Raw genomic sequence first — 17,987 nt, 5'->3', positions numbered from 1 at the left:
GATTTCTTTTGTATTGTGCCTGTTATAATTGAGTGTAAAAACAAACTAACATGACTATATTGAAAAGACACAGTTGTGGGATCAAAAAAAGATAATAGAAATGGTGCTTACCTGGTAGGATTATCTGCAAACTACAACATAGTGCAAGTGCCCAGAGCACCCTTTCCAGAGCACTGATGGACTTTGCGGCACCTCACCATGGCAGTTATAATCCAATATCATAGCTGGAACGACTTCATATCTAGAAAAACAAAAACAGACAAAAAACCCAAACCAAACCAAACCAAACCACCATTACCACCACCCCCGCCCCTGCCAAACAAAACAAAACAAAACAAAACAAAACAAAACAAAACAAAACAAAACAAAACAAAGCAAAACAAAACAAACCCAGGCCTTATTTTATTTTATATTTTTTTTATTTGAAAGTGGCTATGTGCTCTTATATCATCTGTGCTTCTACACAGTAAGAGTCTTCTGGAAGACTTGTTAGCAAACATTCTCTTAAACATGTTGTTGAGTAAGGAAGTTTTTCTCTGACTAGAACTATTTAGAGAAATCATCTAAAAATTCTTTAAGAACAAATGCAGCAGAACTAGAGTACCATTTCTAAGACAAATTAGTTCTCATTCCAGTCTTGAGATGTACTCAGTTGTCTCTTCCTTTGTCCCCCTATGCTGTTAAAATATACTAGTTATGATAAAAAAAATATTCCAGAGGAGTAAACAAATGACAGTGAAATGGTCAAGTTAAACTGCAAGGCAAGATTGAAGAAGAGATTTTAAGTAAACATAATTAAGATTAGCATTTGTTAAAGTAGTTTTTTTTTTTTTACAATTTGCATAGGTTTTTTTAATCTCTAATTCAATCCAGGGCCTACACACACATCAGACATCTTCCCACAAGAAGGAGTGCAAATCAAAACCAAGACCTAATAGCTGTGCAAATCAATGGATGAGGACTGAATTTGAGGAGTTCTCTTTCAGTAGCCACTGACTAGTGAATTTTCCCATGCTAATGAAACATGTAAGAGCTATGTGTTTGGCTGTTCCAGAATCAGAAAATCAAGTGGTCTTAGGAGGAAAAGTGTACAGGACAGTGTACCACTGAACAGCGTTAAAATGGCATCCAGGAGATTAAATGAAAGACCCATGCAATATGGGGTTTATTTTATGTCCAAAACACACTGTAAATCTGGAATGTCTGATTTGGAAATCTGTAATTCTTTGCTTCAGTCACTTTAGTAACATAGAATAATTAAGAACTATTACTTCTGAAGAAACACTAAAAAATACCAAAAACTGTTAAAAGAATGAAGGAAGTAAACAGTGCAGCAAATCTGATATTCTTATTGATTTATGAGTTATGTAGACGTTCAGGGAATACCTACTATTAGAAATTACATGCTGATTTTTCTTTGCGGTTACATTTTGCAATATGTTTTGTTTTTAGGGGAAACTAGAGATCGAATTGAAAAAGGGACAAGTCTGCAACAAGATGTTTTTTAAATAGCAATAAGGCTCTTTTAACAGGAATTCCTTGAAGAGGCATTTCTATAAATTCCTAAGCCCTAGATGGAGACAGGGATACAAAATGACACGAAAGTTACAGGCAGAATGGCCAGGTAGCAGAGTCATAGTCCCAGGCCTTCAATACCTTTAGTTTGAGACTACTGAACAAAGGATGAAGGCTTAAAAAATTCAATACATGACAAATTATGAGGATTTTTAATACAGAATATTTAAAATATTCTGTGCCTTGTGTTTCACACCCTTTTGATAAACTCAAAATTTCTTTATTTTGCAATGAAATTAGCTATGGAATGTGTGTCAAGGCTTCCGCACAGAGCACTGAGAAAAAAAACCCAGAAGATATGAGGAAATAATCCGTGCATAGAGCAAAACATTCACCATAGTTCACCACAACTGAGCTGGTGAAGGGTTCAGTGCGGGCCTGGGAGATGGTTTCAGCTTGCAGACCAGTTTGATTGTTCTGTACTTTTGCTTTCTCTGTTTACTTTTCCCCCTTGATTTTCAGAACCTGAAGCAGAGTCCTCCTCTGGACTCTCTGATGCTTCTACAAACCTCAACATAGTTAGGGGTGCAAGGAGGAAGCAAACATGAAAATTTCATCTAATTTCATTCTGTCTATAACTTACAACTTAATATAACATATATATATACAGCTCCTTTCATATTTACATGTTTCAGGATATATTTATTTACTTGGCAATTTGAAAACACACGAAAAGAGTCATGCTGTGTGGTAGTAAGTATTGTTAAAGTAGTTTGTTTTGCTACAGACTTTCTCAGGTGCAAATCCGAAATTCCAGCTGTAAGTCATAGCTAGTTGTTGTAATGGGGTACATTCAGTGGGACTCCCGCAAGGGCTTACCTCACAGAAAGCCCTGGTGTTGTCACACGTAGGAGAACTGAAGATACGTAGCGTAACACCAAAATTAAACCCTGTAATTTTGGCTTTGTGTTCCTTCTGAAAGTTATTTCTCATCTCTGTTATCGTAGTGTAAATATTGCCATAAATATTCAGCTCCTCTTTTATCCTTGCTAACACCTCCATGTTAATGTTCATGTCACAGATTCCTAAACTTGAAGTAAAAAATTAATCTGATCTATGTTTCAGAGATTGAGAATTTTTTTCAAGTAATCAACAGATTTTTAGGAGCTTACGTGCTGATTGCATCGTCATTTATTATTACTTTTATGCAAAACAGATAGCATTTATAGTAGTATATGAAGTGATACTGATATCTGAGAAACATTCTTTGACATGCATTTTATACAAGATGGAATTTAGCAAGACAAATATATCAGAGTAAATTATGCATTCCCTTTCTTTCAAAGAGAATTAGTGCTAGAAGGGATGAATAAAATTTACCTATTAAGTAAAATTACCAAAGTTTGTGGGTAGGAAAATATCAGTCATAGAGGGAAAAGCAATCTTGGCTCACAAGTTTGTTTTGAGAATTTATCAATGGGAGCAGTCTTGCCAACAGCAAACATTAAGGAAACATGAATCAAGCCCCAAGAGCTGTGTGTTTCTGAGTCAATCTCACATCAGTCTTGAAAGGTGGTTATTGCCCAGTGTATGAATATTTTAATATATACTTCATACGCGTTCTACATAGCCAGAGGAACAAGCTAAAAAATCCATCAAGATTGCCAAAGGGACTGGTACGGACTTCTGTTTCACACAATCAGTCTCTCTGTTTCTTCTTTCATTTTGGAAAAACTGAGGAGCATCTTATCTTCAGTGCTGTCTGATTGCCTAAACAAACAGAGAGAAAAAGGCTCACATTAGCCCATCCTGCAGAAGCCATTTGCAGCCTTAACACTTGCATTTGGATCTCTACAGCAGTTCCCAGAGCTCGTAAAAACTCTACTAGGAGGATAAATGGGTCTTTGCTCTAGGAATAGAGTGGAACAAAAGCACTTGATGAAAGCAAGGCATTAAAAAAAATGTATGGTTTAATGGTTTAATTAAACCATGTATGGTTTAATTTTGAGTTGCTAGTCCCCTCTCTTTATAATGCAAGAGAACATTTGAAACTGTTTAGCTGTAGCAAACTGAAAATTTACATCAAAAGAGTTCTGTTTCATTTACTATGTCATCAGATTTTGGAACTTGCTGTCCAAGAAGTTATCAAAGATCAGAGCATAACAAGATTAAAAAATTCTAAAACGTTATCTTTGATCTTTTGTTGCAAATCTCATGTACTATATACCCCATATAATGCTTCTCTCGGTCACTCACTTGGGTTGCCCTAAGAGGACCAGGAAAAGGGTGTTCAAATGGGCATTTGGTACCAGATGTTGTTGTATCTCATGATATCTTCATGAACTTTGCTTCTGGAGACAGAATTTCTTTGTAACAGGGTAGAGTTAGCTTCTACTTGCAGAAAATCATATTGCAGAATTTGTAAAACCTTGCATGTCTTGTGCGGGTCTTAATATATTGTGGTGCCTTCCATTTACACAGTATTTGTTGCAGAAGGATATGCATATTTAAATAATGCTTCATTTTGAACTCACTGACAAAACGTTTCGTTCCTCTGTCACAGGCTGAAAATAAGCCTTCTTTGGAAAATGGATTAAATAGGATTTTAATCTTACCATACAGGCCAGCTATGAGCAGAGAGGCAGTAATGCAGTAACAGAATCTTAAATTCAGTTCAGAATTTTACTGTGTTCCTAAAGAGACTTCAAATAAAAGTTGCAGGTAGAGAATAAATGATTTATGTGAGGATTCCCTGGCAGAATTGTGTAAAGCTGAGGACAAACATACAAAAAAGAAATCTTAAAGGCAAAGTATAATTGAAGGTTGGTTTCTTCACCAAATATTTGGAAACCAAGAATTTGAAAGATTGGTGGATATACAGCCTTCTTTCACAGCAATTTCAACAGAGAGAGATGGCTTTTTTAGAGCAGCACAATACATGTGTTCTCTTTCCCCCTGAGTTTGGTCCCACTGTCACTATGCACCTTCCATTGCCCTCCATCTCCACCCTGTATTCTCTGATGTCCAGGCAGATATCCCAGGGCCTTCACGTCCCACTCCTGCTCAGCAGTTACACCCTTTAACTGTCAGCTGTGATGCATGAGGCATGTGTCAATGCTGGTGTCAAGCTGTACATGTGCTGGATGATCAGTGTGATAACCTTACCTTGCAGCTTTTGCTGCAGATAACCCACGTGAATTTTTCTTTTCCACATAGCCACCCATTTTCTCAAGATCTGTTGGAGCTCCTTCTCTGGTATCTTTCCATGCCTTGGCCAACTGAAATCTGCATGCCAACAGTTTCTAAGTTTTTAGGGAACTGGCAGACCAATCTAATAGGTTTTGTCTATACAGCAAAGTAGGCAGGAACATGAAAGGAAGAATTGAAGGACTGGAAATTATCAGGATTGAATTACAAGGAATTTTTGGGTCCTTAATTCTCAGTGTCCTTATGCTATTTATTACATAATTGTTCCTTTAACTTTCTGCAATTTTTCTCTCAAACCGCTGATTAGTTTAATCATAATTTTCTGAAACTTTTCTGATTCTATCAGGTCTTTTTTGAATGCAAATAATCTGAATTGCATACCATATTCTAGGTGTGATTTGGTATAATGGCTTGAATATTGCACTCCATCTGCTCGAATTACCCTCTCTTTCATTACTGCTTAGAAGCATATTCGCCACTGGCTGTGAATGAGATTGCAGGAAAAGATTATAAAGCATATATGCTTTATAATGTAGTGATCCTTTGTCTTGAGGAGAGAGCCATCAGTGGTATAGCCTACGGTACATTAATGTCGACGTTATTCTATGTATGTAGAACAAACCAGCCTCTGCTTAAATTATGCAAAGACAGTGACAATAGTAATCTCACACAGTATATCAACTACCACCGAAACTGCAAATCTAAATGGATCTCAAGAGCATTTGCTAGCTTACAATGTACCTGTTGTATGCAAGGTGAGGGAAAGTTTCTATCTCATTTTTAGGTAAGAGAAAGATGCTTAGAGACATAAAAGCACTGACAGTCTTCGAGTCCATCTGTGCAGGAGGAAGCTGTTCTGCTTCAGGTAGTTGCATAGTCACATTGGGCTTCTGTTACCCTTCATTGTTCACACAAATCCAAAATGGAGACTACACTTGCAAAAATCTTGACCACTGATGAAGCAGGACAGCACAGTATTTTTCTAATGTTCTTGTCTTTGTGAAAAAAATGATATTTGCAACTATCTATTTCTTCAACAAAAACACATGTTAAGAATAAGTGCTGTGGGAAACACCATTTTAAAGAGATCTGTTTATCAGTCAATATATCTTAATTAATATTTCCATATGAATGCTTTTGAAAAAGCATCTTCTCCTGCATATAACACAGTATCACAGTATGTTTGGGATTGGAAGGGACCTCAAAAGATCATTTAGTCCAGTCCCCCTGCCAGAGCAGGAACACCTAGGTGAGGTCACACAGGAACATGTCCAGGCGGGTTTTGAATGCCTTCAGAGAAGGAGACTCCACAACCCCCCTGGGCAGCCTGTTCCTGTGCTCTGTCACCCTCACTGAGAAGAAGTTTTTTCTCAAATTTAAGTGGAAACTCTTGTGTTCCAGCTTGATCCCATTACCCCTTGTCCTATCATTGTTTGCCACCGGGAAGAGCCTGGCTCCATCCTCATGGCACTCACCTTTTATATACTTATAGACATTAATAAGGTCACCCCTTAGCCTCCTCTTCTCCAAACTAAAGAGACCCAGCTCCCTTAACCTTTCTTCATAAGAGAGATGCTCCACTCCCTTGATCATCTTTGTTGCCCTATGCTGGACTCTCTCAGCAGTTCCCTGTCCTTCTGGAACTGAGGGGCCCAGAACTGGACACAATACTCCAGATGGGGTCTCACCAGGGTGGAGTAGAGGGGAAGGAGAACCTCTCTTGATCTACTAACCACCCCCCTTCTAATACACCCCAGGATGCCATTGACCTTCCTGGCCACAAGGGCACAGTGCTGGCTCATGGTCATCCTGCTGTCCACCAGGACCCCCAGGACCCTTTCCCCTACACTGCTCTCTAATATGTAATTTACCAACCTATACTGGAACCTGGGGTTGTTCCTGCCCAGATGCAGAACTCTACACTTTCCCTCTTTAAATTTCATCAGGTTATTCCCCGCACAACTCTCCAGCCTGTCCAGGTCCCGCTGGATGGCAGCACAGCCTTCTGGCGTGTCAGCCACTCCTCCCAGCTTAGCGTCATCAGCAAACTTGCTGGTAGTACACTCTATTCCCTCGTCTAAATTGTTAATGAATATATTGCATAATATTGGCTCCAATACTGACCCCTGAGGCACTCCGCTAGATACTGGCCTCCAACTAGACTCCGCACCATTGACTACCACTCTCTGGCTTCTCTCCTTAAGCCAGTTTGCAACCCACCTCACTAGTCTATTGTCCAGACCACACCTCTTCAACTTAGCTGTGAGGATGCTATGGGAGACTGTGTCAAACGCTTTGCTGAAGTCAAGGTAGACCACATCCACCGCTCTGCCGTCATCCATCCACCTTGTTACATTCTCATAAAAGGCTATGAGGTTGGTCAAGCATGACTTACCTTTAGTAAAGCCATGCTGACTGCCCCTAATAACCCTCTTGTCCTTGATATGCCTTGAGATGGCACCAAGGATAAGCTGTTCCATAACTTTCCCAGGGACGGATGTGAGGCTGACCGGTCTAGAATTACCCGGGTCCTCCTTCTTGCTCTTTTTGAAGACTGGAGTGACATTTGCTTTCCTCCAATCCTCGGGCACCTCTCCCGTTTCCCAAGACTTTGATGGAGAGCGGTCCAGCAATGACTTCAGCCAGCTCCCTCAGCACCCGTGGATGCATCCCATCTGGACCCATGGATTTATGGATGTCCAGACTATTTAATTGCTCCCTAACCCAGTCCTCATCAACTAAAGCAAACTCCTCCACTGACCTGGTTTCATCCGGGGTCTCAGGGGTACAGGGCTCCCCAGGACCGCCTCCAGCAGAGTAGACAGAGACAAAGAAGGCATTCAGTAATTCTGCCTTCTCTGTATCTTCTGCCACCAGGGCACCCACCCCATTCATCAGTGGGCCTACATTGCCTCTGGTGTTAGTTTTATCTGCTATGTATTTGAAAAAGCTCTTTTTGCAGTCCTTGACCCCTCTCGCCAGCTGTAATTCTAAGGAGGCCTTGGCTATCCTAGCTGCCTTCCTACATCCTCTAACAGCAGCCTTATATTCTTCCCAAGTGGCCAGCCCCTGCTTCCATGACCTGTAAACTCTCCTCTTCTGCTTGAGCATACCCAACAGATCCCTATTTAAGCACAGAGGCCTTCCTTGACTTCCTGCGTGTGGGGGTGCTCTGATCCTGAGAGTGGAAGAAACAATCTCTGAATGCACCCCAGCCATCTTGGGCCCCTTAAATTGATATAAATCAATTTAATTTCAATTTATTTTTTTTTTTTTCTCCACCCAAGGCTGGCTGATCCTGCTGTGATTTCCTTTAGAGCAGAGAGTGATTTGCCAATACCCACTGTATTCAGACAGATTCCATTTGTGAAAGGGAAGAAAAGGTAAGGTACAATGCCAGAATAGATAGACATTTGTAACATAAAATATTAATGATATAAAATCCAACTTTTTTCAACTGCTTACAGAGCCACTAGATCACACTCTCATTAAAATAAATGAACAGAGACTAGAGTTTTAAATATACTTGGTTTGACCTGCTTACTGCTACCGATGACAGAGTCTGAATTTCTTTGAGAATCACTGAAGACTACGCTAGTAAATTTTGACTCAAGTGTTTACCACAGTGCTCAAAACTGAAAAAATAATAAGAAAAATCCATCAAGGCTGGAACTGCTGAACTCAAAACAACATTAATTTGCAAGCATGGGTTTCATTGTTCAGAACTACCGAGCATGTAGCAGTCATTATTTTCATTGGGACACAGTGGTGAGTGAAACAAAGATTAGAGTAGGACTACAGCGAACCAGCTGCTAACAATACAGAAGCAGCCCCCAATTGATGTTATTTCTGCATCTAGTGAAAATCAAAGAATAATATCTTAATTTTTTGCCAGCTATGTTTTTTTCGCCCTTAAATTCATCATCTTCCCTCAGTCCAACACTGTATGGGAATAAACCAAAGCAGAAATAAAACAGTTTTCTTAAAGGATTTTATTTTCTTCCTGTAGCTATTTTTAATAGGACTTAAATCAATGGTCAGTCACGGAAGCATGAACAAGAAGTTCCTTTTACATATCTGTGCCTGAACTTGCAACCAAAAGGATGCAGGGATAACAAAAGCCTTGTAAAGGATGTCAGTTTGCCTTGATGAGAACTTGCTTGAATTCCCATGCTTAAACGCAGCACTTCCCACTTGTGCCCATGCAGTTCACTGACTCACAGCCACGCTGGTTGAAGCAGATCCAAAGCTACAAGGGCTAAATAGGAAGGTTTGCCCAGCCGTGCCTAAGGGTGAGTTGGGCAGGAGCTGTTAGCACTGAAGATCAGATGGACTTAGTTGTCAATCTCAAACTCTTCTATGTCAATTTAACACCCCTGTGCCAGCTCAGGGTTCTTGATACTTTGATGACTGTGGGGTGGCAATGCCTGACCATGCACTTCTTCCAGGCACAAAGATGCAGTCTCCTCCTGTGGACAACTCCCAGTACCAGATGATCCTGCTCTGGGTGGGATTTCCTCTGGAACCTATTTTGTTCCCAGCAGAAGAAGACATCTACTGCTTCTCTGACTCAGCCCAGGACTAACAACGATCTTTCATTGTCTGCTGGTACTACCCCAAACAGAGCCTCTGGGTTAAAAGCTTGTTTTTATTAACACATAAAAGGCTCTATGGGTATCAATTTAAGCTTCTAATGTAAGTGTGAGGTCTGCACATAACAACAACAGAGAGAGAGAGAAGTAGAAGAAAAGGAAGGAAAGCAAACAGGTCCAAATCCAACATGACAAACCTTGTCTCCACTCACCACAAAACTTAAGGACAGGCCTAATTCTCCTCACTTTACTCACATGAGAAAGTGCAACAGCCTCTCACATGCATGTGCATGCTCTCTCATACTCTTTCTATTTTCCTGATGCTATCAAAGACACCTATCTTTAGTCAGGGGATAACGTCCCCATAAGTATCATGGCTTAAGCAGTCAAGAAAGTTTACATAGGCAAAACTTGGGCTAGTAACACTCCTAGCTGGCCAGTTGAGAATCAGGGCAAGCGTGCATAAAATATACTTTAGTACTCTGATGCTCTTTTCTAGATAGTTTTAAAAGGTAACTCAGAGCATAAGAAGCCTGTCTTCATATTATTGAAGAAGGACATATCATGAGTCCTTTCTTTTTTAGAAACTTCCTGAGGACTTTTTACTCCATTTAGTGCTCAGTATTCAGTTTTAGTACATTAGTGAATGTCTGGGGCTTTAATATACTCTTTTTTTCCAGAATTGAGCAGCCCAGCTAAATATTCATTACATTTACTATCACTGTGAATCTTTGCTATTCCTCATTTGTTGGGATGCAAAAAGTTCTTAATACACCGGATTAATACCCCAGAAACATCTACATTCCTCTTATTTGAGAAAATAAAATTATACTACTATTTTAACCATTATTCTCAAAAGATTTCAGATACCTTAAAAGGAAAATGGCTCCCTTATTCAATGTTCTTACTGCATTGCAACCTTTCTTCTTCTCTGTTACACACAGAAAATCTTTCAAATTTATGGGGCAATTTCAGTCAGAGTGTCTGGCCTAGGGACACAGTTTATGCTTCATGGATTTCACCTAAATTCATCTGATGAATCACCCATTTTGTGGTGTGAACACAGACAAAGCCACCCTGATGCCGAAGGTAGTTCTGACTCCCTCCTACAATTTCTCTTCTGTATCTAGATGGAAAGGATACTTTTTCCAAGTTAGCAGGGACCAAATCAGAGAAGTGTAGCCTAGTGAAGCACCCCAAGTCATGACCCATGCAAAGATGCACATATTACCTTCTGTAGTCTCCTGCATAATGCTTCTCATCATTGCATCCCTGGAGCTCAGGTAAGCTTGCCCAAAGACAAATTCACAGAGTGTAAATAATATTTGCTGCACTGTGTAAACATAGTTTGTTATCCTCACTTTAACATTTCTGAAGATAAAAAAATTTGAGGTATCAGTCCCTGTTCAAACTTCCTGGTAAAGACATTCTACAGACTACCAAGGGCAAATCAAGAATTTATTTTGCAAGTTACAGGTTTTCCTACTTCATCATATCAGAGAAAAGGACAATGTCTAGGGCAGAGATATGGCTTCAGAAGTACTGCTGGTGTTCATTCTAAAGGATAATGTCAGATATAGCTCACAGAAAAAAGAGAGCAACTAATCAAATTGTAAATGGTATAAACAGGTGAGAGAATGTTATCAGCACTTGATCGCAGATAATCTATGCCCATGTATCCTCAGAATATTATTAATCAGCACAGCTACACAAAAAGAAGACCTTCATATCTGTCAGGCAGCTCTCCCTGGACAGCTTATAAGTGCCTTGCAGTTAATAGGCAATCATTCATAGTCTAGCCCTGATCATTATCTCAAATACTTGAGAAATTACAGAATGATTAAAACAGTGAAAAATCCCATCACTCATTGCCTTGACTCCCACTTGCCTAATTCTTACCTCTACTGCTCAACTTTAAGGCTCTGTGTTAAATTTCCCTTGCTCTGGTTTGTATTTATCCTGTTGGATTTTCTCTTGGCTTTGCTTTCATCATTTTTCATAGGCCAGTAACACTCTTTCTAAACTGACAAAAAAGGGTGTCCTTTGCAGGCGGTGCTGCTACTGTTGCATACACTACTTGAAATTTTTTGGTAGCCAATACTTCATTCTGTTTTTGAGGAATTAAGAGGATGATGCTATACTCCCAATTGTGAAAGCCTTTTAATCTGGTGTCCTGGTTTTGTTAAAAGCAAGACCGGTTCCCATTTAGTGAATTTTTCCTTTCAACTAAGTTCTTTTAAGTAACTGTACTTTTCTGAATTTTTGCCTGCATGTTTTTCGGACACTGTGCTTGAAACTGATAAGAGTCACCAATGGAATGCTGAAAAAGTTCATGTTTAGATTTGTTGCTATGACAGCTAAGAATTCTGATAACATCCCATAATTGAGAGGGACATGTTTGCCAAGGGGGCAGACAGAACAGGTGACTAAAACTGACCAACTGAGTATTCCATCCCATAATCGTCATACCAACTATATAAGATGGAGATCATGAGGATCTAGCTCTCTTCGACCATGGCTGGCATTTAGAGAGGACCCTGTCTGTGTGTCTGCAATCTACAGGCCTCAGGTCCTGCATCTCTGAAATCCAGTTTCAGGTTTGCTGTGAAGTCCCTCCCATGACTTCAGGGTGCCTGCCCTGCAGCTGCTGGAGCCACAGCAGCTCCCATCTCTGCTGCTGGAGTGACGCCAACTCCATATCAGGCATTCAAGATTCTAATTGTGTATTCTCATTCTACAATCCCCTATAGTTAAAACTACCATTAGTGCTGTGTGCTGATTTGACAACACTGAGATCATTGTCTTGGCCTGATCTGTGAAAAATTGCTTCCACCAGCTACAGCACTAGTGCCTGTAGAAACAGCAACATCTTTAGGACTATCTGACTGGTATTCATTCTTAATCCAGACTGCTGGCACAAGGGTGTTTTTTATACACTTGTACCAAAAAAAGTGAATCAAACCAGGTAAGAAGGGCACATCTAGCTGCACGTTACTTATATATTTCCAATACAAAGCCAAGTCTTCATCTGCAAGGTCTTATTGCTATTGTTTCTGCTCAGGACTGTTCTGCTCAATGGGAACCACCACAAACAAGCACTGCTGGGCCAAATTCTCCAGTTTACAGGCCAGCAGAGTCCTTGCTGGCACTGTCTCTTCCAAAATGAGCTCAGTACCTTGTAATATGGAGAAAACAAACAAACAAACTAGTAATAATAACACTGGGGGAAAAGGGGAGTTGGATGAAAATAATTCATAGCAGAAATTTAGTTTGTACTTCAGATACTGAACTGTTTGGTTACTCTCAAACAGACCTATAATATAGAAAGATGATTAAAAGAATGCCACACTTGAATTTCTCCAGGTGGTCTGACTATGTAAGTCATCTGCTTTGCAGCATCTGCTAGCAATCTAGTAAAACAGAATCCCAAGTGCTTATATAAGCAGTGAAATTAACAAAGTAATGGTTTAATAGATGTGATGTTTTTCATGTTGATACTGTCAAAAGTTTCACACAATCATCTTATGGTTGAATTAATTATTATATCTCTGGAACATCAGTTATTCTAATAGATAAAGCTATGGGCATTAATGGTTCATATAATTTATGTTCCAGTGTGGTGTGCAAGAGGGACATGAATTCAGCTTGATCTTCGTCAATGCTGTTTCTGTAGGCTGAGCTGATGTCATTCAGATCAACAATTTCAGCTACACAAGTGAATCCCCTGACTTCAGAGAGACTATTCACACAAATAAGTAAGTTTTTGCCCTGATTTCCTGAAGTCTGTGCTCTCCAAAACAAAGAGTTTGAACTAAACCTGGATTTGTGTTGGGGCACTGTGTTGGACACACAGCTCTTGCCATCGCTCACCACCAGTCATTAGTTACTTGTAAACAGGCCTGCTGGTTGCAGAATAGGAAAGGAAGGGACCATGTGATGAAACAGGTCTCAAACCTCCGGACTTAATGTACCATAATTGTTGATGTTTGCAGGATGAGGTTAAACAAGTGGGCTATTGTTATCTGTAGTCTTTTTTGCGGGCTCTGGGAGATATTAATTACACTGCCTCAGAAAATGACAAGTTCATTATTTGTACCACTTTAGGTAATGTACACATCAAAATCAGCTGTGAACAGCATTCCAAATCCAAATGAATGTTCTTTGAGAAGAGTACCAGTAGAACTGAACTCTCATTGTTTTTACTAGACTAATATATACATGGAAACTTAACAAACTTGCATGTCTGAAAGTGTCTCTTTTTTTCCCTGTGACATAAGTTGGTCAAATAAAACATTTTCTCTTCCATGGGAAACCTCCTTGTAAGAGAATCACAAATTATTCCTGTAATTATAGTAAACTGAAACACAGCAATGCACTCTAAAGAAATAATCTTGGCCACATCAAAGTAATCTGCAGTTTTGGGAGGGGTGTTCTAGAATGGCTTCTGCCATTTTTAGAGCAGACATGCATGTATTTAACCAAAATTTGAATGGAGTTCATTAACAAAAGAGAATGAAACAGCAAATGCTATGTAGTTTGTCTGATATTTTCAAACTTTGCTGAATGCAAGTTTGCCATTACCACAGACTATATTGTGAGGATTTTTTTTTTCCACAAAGAAACTAATAGCATTCTGCTACTGAAGCTGAGGACCACAACTTTAGCACTTTAAGTCAGAGAGTGCTGGAGAAGACGAATCAGACTTGGGATCCTTTCCCAAATCTCTGTTATGTATTACTGTATATTTAAAGACCAACAATATTTTCATTCTTCTCCTGAAATGTTGCATTTATATGACTCCTTTGTTTGCAATGATAGTCAGTAAGGTGGTATGTTCTCTACAGATGTGTTAGAAACCCTTTGAGTTACCTCAATTTGAGTTTGCCATGTGCCCTGATTCTTACCTGCTTTGTACTTTGTAAACCACGTCCATTCTTCCTCTCTCAGAGGTAAAGTAGGTCATGAGATCCTGATCAGCCTCTTACTATACCACAGAACAACATGTTGTATCATTATCTGAATGTTTAAGTGTTGATAATGCAGCTCTGAACTGTAGCGGCAGGCAAGGTTAGTCAAAGAATTGCTGGTGCATTTTATTCTTCCTGTAAACTTCAACTTGGAAGTCATCAAGCTTACAAGAATGGGTTAACTTGGGTTAAAATTCAAGGCAAATAAATGAAAATTATGCATATGTATCAGGGTTCATTTGATGCTCAGTCAATGATATAGTTGAGCTGATTCTCTAGCAGTGATATACTTTAGGTTATACGAACTGTCTCATGCATTGGAAAAAGTAGCATTTCTTGTATAAACTCTTTGTACTGTGCTGTGGCCGCTTTCCTTTATATTGTATTACCTGGACTCCAAATGTTAAGGGAAGTGCAAGACAGAAATTCTGCCATGTGATTTCTCCATAAACAGTCTCTCTCATTTTCCCTTTAGATGTTTGAATTAGTGCTCTTCTATCCTGCAAGAATGAAACAACATGCTTAAGTTATGCCTTGAAATTTTAAAATAAACTGAGCATTAGAAAGACACTAGTGAAGTGCCAGCTATTTGCATGTATATTGATAGTTGTAGGTATTACTACTTTCTATTGATTTGAATACTCTGTTTCTCCAATAATTGAAGCATGCATTCAGAGTTTTGGGATTGGCATCCATTTTAACTGCATGCTATCTAGGACTTAAGAATTTATGAAATATGCCCTCTTTACGTACTTAAGTACTTCCATAGCCAGGTTAACTAGGGTAGTAAATAGGGTTTAAGTGCTAGTGAGGGAGAGGATTAGTTTTGCAGCAGGGCTTATATATTGCTATGAATAGTTATAAGATAATGTTATATTATTTCTAAAAGTACCTCTTTGAAGTTATACCCATTGTTTATATTTATCTTATGAAGTTCTAGAAAAATATGCAATACTTTTTCTTTTTTTTTCCTCAAAGATTTGTATAAAACACCTGTCAAATAAAAATTTTCCAGTTTACAGGTGAAATAATACATTAAATATTTTGACAGTTGTATCCTCATCATGCCCTCATCTTCAAGCCTTACACTAGTTCAGTGGAATATAGTTTATTTGCTGATATTGATGTTGACTTGACTATAAATTTACTATATAGGACCCTACACTTATTTGGGGAGTTCTATTGTCTTCATTACTGATATATTATTATAGAGAGAAAAGGCAAAGCACAATGCATCAGGCCCCGTGCAAGTATATTACTGCAACATGAGCACTCACCACTGTGCAAAGTGGCATCTAGAATATAATTTTGCAGCAAATATGGTTGATTTGGAAACTCACTTTATGACCTTGACTTCCTTGCCTCTTCCCTCTGTAAACTTACCTCATCTTTAAGTGGTTCCAGTTTTTGTTTTTGTTTTTGGTTTTGGTTTTGGTTTTGGTTTTGTTTTTTTTTTAATTTTTCCAGTCCTTTGAAACTCAATGTTCTCAGTTTCCACTCAGCAAGATGATTCAGTGTCTTTGGAACCAAGAGAACTCTAGATGAAATGTCCAGTCACTAAGGGAGAAGCAAAAGGCAAAGAAGTTGAAGATTTGTCTAGGATATGTCATCATGTTACCATCTTCCTCAGCACACTTCTGAAAGAGATTATTGTAAGAAAAGCACATCTTTGCTTGGAAACACCTGTATATCTGTCTTCCAGAAGCATATTTTCAAAATTCTTAAATCTCCTCTCTATTATTCTGTGAGATAGATGCCAATATTCTCTATCCAGACCGAATTTCACTTCCTGGTGTAACTCACACTTGTGCTCTAAACTAAAGTAGGAGCTTGAATAAATTTCTGTGGCTTCTTCCCACACAGAGCTTTGACTAACTTGCAAAAACATGTTGAGTCTTAGGTTCTCTTCACAGTGATTCTCATCACCAGTAGCAGCATACCACTTTGATTGCTTCGGAGTGAAATTTACTGAGATACTTAAACATTGTATTTGTTGGAATTTAAATTGCCAATAAAAAGCGCAATTCAAAAGACATAATTTTAGAGAGCATTCAACCCTACCTATAAGGATACTTTTTGAGGGAGTCTGATTAATATTTTATATGATTTACTGTATCTTCGAAGCTGAATATTTTCAGGAGTTGCTAAGCCATAATTTCACTTTTGCCTTCAGTAGATTATAGACGGTGTGTCTAATGCTCATACAGGTGTAAATCAGGAGTCATCCTGCAGATATTACTGTTACAGTAACTCTACCTGCCTTATTCATTTTTTCTCCAATACACAGGCAAGCTTTTATTCTTGGGAAGATGTACAGCTTGGACCTGTACCAAACCTGCAGCAAGCAGAAACAGCGCTGGGAAAAATAAAATTTGTTTGGTTCCTTTGAGCTGTTTTTATAAAGTTGTATTTTGAGACAGAACCCCTTGGATGTTGGCACTGCTTTGCCATCTGCATCATTTAAAGACTAGTGTGTAGCAGTTGGCACTTAGTACACCCAGAATCCATCTTATAGTTTCCTCAGCTGCATTCATGTCAGAAAAGGAAACAGTATTTTTAAAAAGAGGGCCACGAGCGTAAATCTGATGTTCCTGCTACATTAGCATCAGTTCATTGACTTCTCTGTAAATCAGAATTCACTGGAGGAAAAGCATGTCACAGAGAGCTCTTTTCAAATTTTAATTTTTTGCCACTTGAATAAACATATCAAAGTTACACATACCCAAGGAGAATGTCCCTAGAAAGATAAATATTTAATTTATGTTCAGTTTTATCTTCTCTATGACAAATTGCCGTGTGACTGAAGTGATGTGCTTCCAGCAGAAGGCAGAAATGGATTATCTGGAGTAGAAAACGAAGTGTGTTTTGTGGGAATGCAGTGACACAGTATTAAAATGTCATGTTTAGTTTGGGCCATGACTAAAATAGTTTTGGCATGCAGATGTTTCTGGTTTATAAGTAGCAACCTTATCATGGGCTTGGGCACATGTGACAGTTTAGAAAATAATTATTTTTCTTAGAGGGGGATGCATTGCTCTATATTGACTTATTTATATGGCCACTAAATCCAGCAAAACCTTACTCTTAAAAAAAAAAAAAAAAATTATTTTTTAAGTAAAGTCATTAGAAACTGAGCCAGCTACTTGACATACTTTTTTTCTCTTGGAATTCACAAGCATTTGAAAATCTTATGGCCTGTGTTAATCATAAGGCCAGAGAAACTGGTCAAAGAAGGTTCTTTGGCCCTTCAAATCCATACATCAGCTCATCAGATACCGTATAAAGAAACTGTGGTCCTAACATACACCAGATGATGATCTCACCATGTAAGTATATAGATTCAGAGGATAATACATGTTTTTAATATATGAATAAACCTTTAGGGAAGAAGATCTGAGAAGAAGTAATTATTGACTACCTTAAGTGGAACACAACTGGATGGCATTCCTAGGGCATGTCATTCTACAAAAGCAGAATGCACAGCCATTTTCAAGAAAAACAAATTCATATAACTCAGAGGATTGAAATTACTGTAATGAATTAGCACTTAAATGTCTGTGGTGCATTTCAGCATCCCAGAAATGCCTGCAAGGTCAATGATCATGGCAACCGTAGAGAATAAATCAGCCTAGAAAGTCTTCTCTCTGAAAGCTTTGCAGAAATGGTTTAGATTTTTACGACCTGAATGTTATTTTTCAACTCAGTG

General features: G+C 38.8%; 1 long non-coding RNA gene across 1 annotated transcript; it reads right to left on the bottom strand.

The window, feature by feature from the left end:
- Positions 1–437: 437 nt before the first annotated feature.
- LOC135577459 (uncharacterized) lies at positions 438–16,395 on the bottom strand. Its single transcript, XR_010469264.1, has 3 exons — positions 15,665–16,395; positions 14,671–14,781; positions 438–3,285 (listed from the first exon to the last, which is right to left on the bottom strand). It is a non-coding gene; the product is annotated as an uncharacterized LOC135577459 (long non-coding RNA).
- Between the last annotated feature and the right edge of the window lie 1,592 nt (positions 16,396–17,987).

This window comes from Columba livia, chromosome Z (genome assembly GCF_036013475.1).
Source record: "Columba livia isolate bColLiv1 breed racing homer chromosome Z, bColLiv1.pat.W.v2, whole genome shotgun sequence".
Classification (NCBI taxonomy): Eukaryota; Metazoa; Chordata; class Aves; order Columbiformes; family Columbidae; genus Columba; species Columba livia.
The sequence above is the reverse complement of the archived record's forward strand: the minus strand, read 5'-3'. Positions and strand labels throughout refer to the sequence as shown.